Here is a 9,578-nt window from a genome sequence, read left to right as displayed (position 1 = left end):
GTTAAAATTGCTAAACTTGATGGTTACCGAGTAAAGTGTGAAAATCTAAAGATGGAAGAAGATGAAAGGATTACTGCTTTTATTGAGAGAGTGAATGAGATTGTTTTGGGAATTCAATATTATGGTGGATCTTTGAGTGAAGATGAAATTGTTTCTAAAGTACAGAGAGATTTTCCACCGACTTATAAGATGAAGGCTACTACAATTAATGAGTTGAGAACTATGGCAAAAACCTCTATTAATAGGGATACCTTGGTTGGGAAGCTATCTACTTTTGAGCTTGAGGAATTTGGACCTTCTGGAGCTATTAAATCTAAACCTACTTTTCATGCATCTACATTATCTACCGGCAAGAGTGATTGGAAAGATTTATATGCGAAGGAACTAGAGGATATGAAGAAAGAAGATGAAGAGTTTGAGCAACTTGAAGCCTTATTTGCTAGAAGAGTACCTAAAGGACCTACAAGAAGTAAGTATGAAGGAAAATCACCTTTTTAATGCTTTGCATGTAATAAGATAGGTCATTTTGCATCTAGATGTCCTGAAAGGAATTCAAGATTTGAAGAAAGAGCTAGATGATCTTTTAGGCCTAACAATGATTGTCAGAACAAGCATAAGTACAGGAAAAACAAAGACAAATCATGCTACTATGCGGATGAGGAAGGTGTAACTAATTCTGATGATGAACCGACACAAGATTCAACTAGTGGATCCGAGAATGGAAAGGAATGAGTACTTTTGGATATCAAGGAAGATGATCCGGTACCTAAAGAAAAGGCCCTTGCTACTAAAATTGAAGACAGGGATGAATGGGTAATTGACAGTGGATGTTCACATCATATGACTGGAGATAAAAGGAAGTTCTTATCTATACAAGAATTTGATGCTGGTTTGGTTAGATTTGGAGATGTCAAAACATGTATGATCAAAGGAAAAGGAACAATATCATTGGACGGTAAGCATAACACTGATAATGTTTATTATGTTGAAGGTTTAAGGCATAATATTTTGAGTGTAGGACAATTGGTGGATAAGGGATTTCAATTACAGTTCAAGGATGGAAAATGCAAGATTATCACTAGATCTGGTTTGGAAATTGCAACCAGTACATAGACTAAAGGTAATATCTTTCACTTGAACTCCGGTGAGAAGACATGTTTGATTTCACAAATTGATGAGAGTTGGCTATGACACAAGAGGTTGTGTCATGTGAATTTTGATTGCATTGTGAAGATTAGTTCTACTAAGGCAGTTAGACATATACCTAAGATTGTAAAGCCTTATAATCCGATATGTAAGTAATGTCAAATGGGAAAGAAAGTCAGGATTTCTTTTAAGAGTATACAAGTCAAATCTAATGATTCTTGATCTTATTCATACTGATTTGTGTGGTCCTGCTAGAGTCAAAAGTTTTCAGCGTGATAGATATTTCATGCTAATCATTGATGATTATTCTAGAATGATGTGGGTTATTTTTCTAAGGGAGAAGTTTGAAGCATTTGCAAAGTTTAAAATATTTAAAGCTAAAGTTGAGACAGAGGCATGATTGAAGATTAAATGTTTAAGGTCCGATCAGGGTGGAGAATTCACATACGGTGAATTTAACAGTTATTGTGAGAAGAATGGGATAACGAGACAGTTGTTTGCAACTCAGACACCTCAACAGAATGGAGTTGTGGAAAGGAAGAACATAACTATCTTGGATGAAACTAGAACCATGATGATGGAAGATAATCTACCTCATATCTACTAGAGAGAAGATGTAAGCACGATGATATACACATTCAACATACTTTATATCAAAGGAGATACTGATAAGACACCTTGTGAGTTATGGTTTGGTCATACACTGACAGTTAGGTATTTTAGAATCTTTGGTAGTAAATACTATATCAAAAGAGATGATTCCATTGGAAATTTTGATCCTAGATGTGAAGAAGGAATATCTATTGGTTATTCTAATGAATGGAAAGAATATAGATGTTATAACAAAAGATTGCAGATAATTATGGAGAGCACAAATGTCAAAGTGGATGAGAAAAACATAAGTCAAATCAAAACTTATGAGAGAGAACCGACAGTGGAAATGATCATAATTGAATTGGTAGCACCTATACTGGAACAAAATGTTGAACCACTTACTCCGATAGTATCAAAAAAATCAACAGTAACTGAAGATCAGGACAGAGGAACAAAAAATCAAAAGACTTCTAGGTATGTAAGGTTGAATCATTCTGAAGATCAGATCATTGGAGACAAAAGCAAAGGAGTGATGACAAGAAGAAGGTTGACAACTGATGAGGTATGTTCTATTTCTCAAGTTGAACTGACATCAATAATTGAAGCTTGTAAAGATGAATATTGGATGACAACCATAAAAGAAGAATTGGATGAGATAGAAAAGAATAACACATGGACTTTAGTTCCCCAGCCTATAAATACTTGAATGTTATTGGAACTAAATGGGTTTTTAGGAATAAATTGAATAAGGATGAACAAGTTGTGAGGAATAAAGCTAAATTGGTTTGTAAAGGTTATTCTTAGAAGGAAGGAATTGATTATGGTGAAACCTTTTGCACCGGTAGCTAGGATTGAAGCTACAAGATTATTTATTGCTTATGCTGCTCATAAGAATTACAAGGTTTATTAGATGGATGTTAATTTTGCATTTATGAATGAAGATCTTGAAGAGGAAGTTTATATTGAGCAACCTGATGGATTTTCACTTTCAGATGACAAAAACATGGTTTGCAGGTTAAGGAAAGCTTTATATGGATTGAAACAAACCCCTAGAGCTTGCTATGCAAGTCTGGATAAATATCTTTTGAAGCTTAATTTCACTAAAGGTAATGCTGATAGTAATTTATATTGTAAGATCATTGATGATGACATATTGATTATTGAGGTCTTTGTTGATGATATCATTTTTGGAGGTGAAGATAAGTTGTGTATGAAATTCTCTAACAATATGAAGAATACATTTGAGATGTCTATGATTGGGGAGATGAGATTTTTCTTAGGTTTGTAGACTACTCAAACTGATAAAGGTATTTTCATCTGTCAAACTAAGTATGTGCTAGAGTTGTTGAAGAAATTTGGTATGGAAAATTGCAAACGTTAGTACTCCTATGGTTACAAATGAGAAATTGACAAAGAAAGATGCATCTACATCGGTAAATCCTAGTAGGTACAAGTCTATGATTGATGGTTTTTTATATCTGACTCAGAATAGACCGTATATAATGAATGCAGTTTGTATTGCATCAAGATATCAAAGTGATCCTAGAGAAAATCATGAGAGTGCGGTGAAAAGGATTTTCAGGTATTTGTAGGGAACAACTAAATATGGTTTGTGGTATCCTAAAAATGACAACTTTACATTATGTGCATATACAAATGCAGATTGGGTTGGAGATGTTGATGACCAAAAGAGCACATCCGGTGGAGCTTTCTTTCTTAGAAAGAAACTTGTTTCATGGATCAACAAGAAGCAGTCATGCACTTTTTTATCTACCGCTGAAGCTGAGTATGCTGCTGCTGCTACTAAGTATACACAAGTTCTATGGATGAAGCAAATGTTGAAGGATATAAAGGTGGATTGTAATGAACCAATAGTTATTCACTATGATAGCTCTGCTGCTATTGATATATCAAAGAATCTGGTATTTCATTCTAAGACAAATCACATATCTATCAAGTACAAATTTTTGAAGGAGAAGGTGGAAGCAAATGAAGTCAAATTGGTTTATGTGAACACTAAAGAGCAGATTGCAGACATTTTCACTAAACCTTTGCCTAAAGAATCTTTTAGTACTTTAGAGATAGATTGGGGGTTTCTGCCCCTCCGATACAGACTTGAGTGATGCTAATTGGCATCAATCTGGTATGCATTATCTGAGTTATTACTCATTTCAGATTGATGTGGTGGTGCTACTACTTAGGGGGAGTAGTTAGCTGTATGTTTCAGAGGATTTATGATTTTTCTTTGATATTTTATGCTAGATCTTTGGCATTGATGTCAAAGGGGGAGATATATATGTGAAAAATAGAGCTTAACAAAATATCAGCCAAAAGTGAGTTTGGTTCAAAACTTCATTTCTACATCATTTTGTGGGAGATTGTTGGTTGTCTTCCATTGGGGGAGACTTATTTGGCATTTCTTGGCACTTGATGTTTTTTCACATCTAGTGTTTCCATCAATGCCAAAGGGGAGATTGTTGGCAATTTGGAGGAGTTGATTATGTGTTGCATTGATGGCAACACCGGTTGTTTTGGTTGTTTGTCGGTTTTCGATTGGTTCCGGTAGAGTGGTTGTTTATGATATTGATCTGGTAGGATCCGGTATGAATTGGTTTGGATCTGTCATTCATGATATTCATATATGTATCATGATCAATTGGTTCAGGATTTGATGACTCAGGAGCTATCATTTGTTCTAGTAAGCCTTTTGGTCACTGGTAAGGGTTTTACTAGCAACGCTTTGTTGAAGATATTTTGATGCATGTGATAAGTGGTGTTGGTGTGACTTCTAGATGGCTTTCAGGATGTTGTTGGTTATCTTGTTCATGTTCTAGTTCATTGGTGGTGTTGGATTTGGTTTATGGCGACCCATTTTGGGTCCGGTGTTATCTAGGTTATGGACCAGTTTCCGTAATGTGTTGGAGGATGTTCCTGATGCGTTATCTGCGAGATTTAATGATTGGTTTACACTATTTTTGGCCTAAGCCGACTTGGTTGATCATTGGATTATGGGTTTATGTTATGAACTTATTGTATTATCTTTTAGGTGGCTGACCTAATTGTTTAGGTCCCAAGTTGGTATAAATATGATGTAAGATCTCTTTGTAGATCATGGGAATATGGGTTGATAGAAAAAGGTTATAGAATGATCTGTGTGCGAATAATATTGTAATAATTTGCAGAAGGTTTGGTCGATCATAGGTGATCAAATTGGGTTTGTAAGAGAGGTTTAAGGCCTCCGACATGGAGCTTAACTGAAACTGTACTTAGGCATAGGAGATGCTATACTTGCAATTCACTCTTCTTTCTGAATTCTAGTATGATATTATGTTGTCGATGAGGCTCCTTTTTGTGATGAGCAGTGCGCTCTAGGCTGTTGGCCTTCCTGCATGTGCAGGCCCCTCATAATGTAATCACATACTTGCTGCAAAAGTATTATCTGACTATGCGTAGGCTTCCCACCATGGCTTTTCCCTTTACCGGGTTTTCCACATACAAATCTTGGTGTCATGTGTTATGGATGGATGGTAACTGTTATGTGATTTATGTTTATGTTTAAATTCTTTATTAGTCATTCCTGTATTTGGTTTATGCATTCCGGTATTAAGTTTATGTGTTCCCGTATTAAGGTTTTAAATCCTTAAAGTTCTACAATCCGGTGACAATTGATTTACGCCCCCTCTCAGTTGTCCTCTGGTTATCTGAGCTGTCTAACAGATTCTATGCCAAACATGAGATGTGTATTACACCATCAATCCACTTCACTCTTCCATTAGTGAATCGAATATTAACTCTTCCATGACCATCAATTTTCAGATCAGAGTCATCACCGAGACACACCTTCCCACCATCATATTCTTCATACTTTGAAAACCAACCCTAATGTGAGATCATGTGAAAATATGCACTTCAATCTATCAACAACACATCTTTTGATGCATGCATTGCCAAGGTTTCAAAAAAATCTTCACCGTCATCTTGAGAGGATTTGTTTGAACTTGAATCGGAGGGTTCTTCTTCTTCTTTTTCTCATCCTTGCATTCTTTTAGGAAGTGAATAATTTTTTCATAATTCCAACTTTTTTCCTTGTACTTTCTAGGATACTTATTTTTCCCATAAGATTTGGATTTGCCTCTTTCATTTTTCGTGTCCTTCATTTTTCCTTTATCTTTCTATTTACCACGAACAATAAGAGCCTCCTTAGGTGACTCATAAGTCTTCAATTTTAATCTCTTTAGAATATAACAATGCAACCACCTCATCCATCTTGAACTTGGTCTCTCAATAGCCATAACAATATGGTCCCATGAGTCAAACAAAGAACACAAAAAAACATGTAATAATCCTCCTCGATCTTGTCACCAACATAACCCAATTGAGCAATAATCACGTTGAATGCATTGAGATGATCAATAAAAGATCCTCCATCTTCCATCTTCAGAGAATACATCCCTTTCTCAATAAAATATTGTTTACTAGGGATTTAGCTTGATAAAGATCTCCAAGCTTCTTCCAAAGATCTTTTGTAGTCTTCTCTTCATGGAGTTTTAACATAACATAGTTTGCTAAACAAAGCCTTGTGAGGTCCTTAGCTTTTTGATCCATCATATCCTAAACATCTTGTGCTATAATTTGAGGTTTTATTTTAGATATATTATCCCATAGATCTTGATCTCTGAGAATATCCTCTATCTTTAACTTCCACAATTCGAAGTTATTGCCATTAATATTATCCATATCAAATTTTGTAGACGTGCTTGCCATCTTCTTATAACAAGATTTAAAAAAAAATCTTCAAAAGCTCCCACTCAAATTGATATTAGTATAAAAAACCCACTACCAAATAATGGGACCAAAACTAGCCAGGCTCTAATACCATTTGAGAGGAAGCTAAGGTGCAAAAACACTTCCTAACACTAATCTAGTGGGGGAGATAACACAAATTTTCTTACAAATATTAAATTGTTACATAATAAGAAACAAATACAAAAGGAGATATACAACATACAAAAATATTAATAATAAACACAAGATATATCATGGAACAATCCTTTTGGGAGAAAAACCCTACACTCCAAAAGATGCTAATATATTATTCAAATATTAACAACAAAATATAATATACTTGCAGAGAAATATTCTCACAAGAGTATCACTAACCAGAGATCTGAAGGTAACTCATTAGGTATACGACTCTTGCACACAACCTCCATCTTACACACATAATATATAGGAGATACAATACATAAAACCGTTGAACGATATTACAAAATTATGAGATAAAATCACCAAAAAAAGGGGGCACCCAACTTATCTCCAATCCAAGATTCCCTATGATGTGTCAACGCACACACACACACACACACACACCAACACATGTATCTCCCTTTTACAACTCATTTATGTACCCAATTCATTTTTTTATGTTTCCTATTAGGAGATCCAACTTCCGAAGGCATAACTTTTGAACCGAGTGTTCGATTGACAAACCGTTTGAAGCACAAGAAAGCTTGCAATGTTCTTTATCAAGCTATAACCTACTATAATAGTTACATAAACTTTAGGTCTTCTTCAGAGCCTCTAAGGTCCTTAAAATTGACTCCAAAATTTTCATTGCAACTTTCAAAAATAGAAACTTTAATATCTTCAAATGAAGACATGATATTGCAACCAAAATTTATCGGCATGCTTATCTAGCCAATCCAAAGATTTGGAGAAAAATTTGGACTAATTTGTGCTCAAATGAAATCTTACTATAAATAGTAACCTATTTAAATGCAAGGTTGAGACACCATTTTCCTAACACATTGAGTGTTTGAGGAAGTTGATTCAAGGTGATGAACACGGTGTGGATGTTATACATAGTATAGCTTACATAGTGGATGAAAACAGTATGAATATAGCTAGCTTCTTGGAAGTTATTGGATATTTTTCTCCTCCAACACAAATTGAGATACCAATACCTATGCATACAACAATATCCAATTTTCCTTCCTACACATATTTTATCATGGTTACTACTACACAAAATGGTAATACTATCCATGTTAATAATGAGGTTGATCCTATCAATCGATATGTTTTTGTTCCACCTTCAACCAGTCTCCCTTTTGTTTCTCAAAACATGCATCAACCATCTCCTCCACCCACTTAACACAATGTTCCACTCACTATATTATACCTTCAAATTCTCCATCACAGTCCAACTTTTCACATACCAACTCATCCATCGATGCTGCTATAAACCATTTGTTACAAAATATTTTATTCTTACAACAACAATTGGCCAACATAACTTAATCCTAATCCATTATTCCTTCATATATCACAAGTAGTCCATTTCTTGTTGAGATACTAAAAACCCATCTCCCAAAAAACATTGAGATCCTTCATTTTGAGAAATACAATGGAAATGGTGACCCCCATACTCATGTGAAAATATTTTCCACTTCATGCTTTGAATTCTTGAATTTATCCAAAAACTTCTTGCAAAACTCTTCCCTAGATCCTTTAAATAATATTCTTTGGAATAGTTTTGCTTCTTGCCTAATAATTTAATTGTTACTTTTCAACAATTGGTGGATAAGTTTTTTACAAAAATTTCAAAATAACATTGGGCCACAAGTTACTGTGACTGATTTATTGCATTGTAAACAAGGTGTTGAGGAAAAAATGACTAATTTTATTGGTAAATATCAACATTTGTATTCTCAAAATTCTTATGCTCTTCCCGATGCTAATATTCAAAGAGTTTTTGTTGATAATTTGCAATCACATATTAGAGAAAAGATTTTTCTTTTGAAATTTCTATCTTTCACACACTTGTGCACAACACATTGTGGATATCAACTTCAAGTTAGTCAATATGAAGGTTCTTCATCTTTGACTCAAGTTGATAAGTTTGAAGATGGTCATGAAACTTACCAAGGCTTTAGAACACTAAACAAAAAAATTCATCAAGATCAACAACAACCATTTTTCTAACAACATTGACACTCAAGTTTTAGCTACAACATCTCCTATTGTAGCTCACTTTTTTTCTAAACAATTCAAACATCACAACTTCACACCACTTTTTGAGTCCTTTCATACCACTATGCTTTAATTTATTAACAAAAATTTGATGAAGATTCCCTCTATCCATTTGGTAGTTACCATGAAGCCTTTTCCTCCTTCCTTTAACTCAAAAGCCTTTTATCAATATCATTGTCATGTTGGAAATCTGAGTTATGTTGTCATTGATATCAAACTTGTTGGTTTAGATATAGTCTTGTGTTGTGTAAACTATTGTTGGTGACAGTTGGTGATATTAAGTTATATAAAGTTGTAGCAGATGTTCAATGGTATACTTGGTCTGGTATTGAGTGTTCAGGTATTGTCATATTTCCTAGTGAAGATGTTGTTCTTACATGAGGAGTTTCCAAAAGATTTGTATTGTCGAAGTTTCAATATGCAGAAAAGAGTATTTGATGTTTTGTTTCAGATTGTGAAGAGTATGGTGTGTGGACTTGGATATAATGTTAATGTTCTGTGAATGGTGTACTATCAAGTTTTTAGGTAATCTGGTTGCTTAGATGATGAGATTAGTTGTTGTTGTTCTCTAATAGTGAGAGTTTCTATCAGATTGGTCTGTAATTCGCTTGGTGGCTTTCAGATATGTGAATTCAAGTGTTGAAGTTTGGAGGACATGCTTATTTGGTTCATGCAGTGATCCAGTTTGAATCTCTAGTGTTGTTTTTGTTCTGCAAGTGAGTTATGCTAGTCTATGCTTGGTATGGCCAATTGTGTTCGGTCTCAATGTGCCCAGATAGATTATCTTGTTTGGATCATGTTTTATT

This window comes from Cryptomeria japonica, chromosome 3 (genome assembly GCF_030272615.1).
Source record: "Cryptomeria japonica chromosome 3, Sugi_1.0, whole genome shotgun sequence".
Lineage (NCBI taxonomy): Eukaryota > Viridiplantae > Streptophyta > Pinopsida > Cupressales > Cupressaceae > Cryptomeria > Cryptomeria japonica.
The sequence above is the reverse complement of the archived record's forward strand: the minus strand, read 5'-3'. Positions refer to the sequence as shown.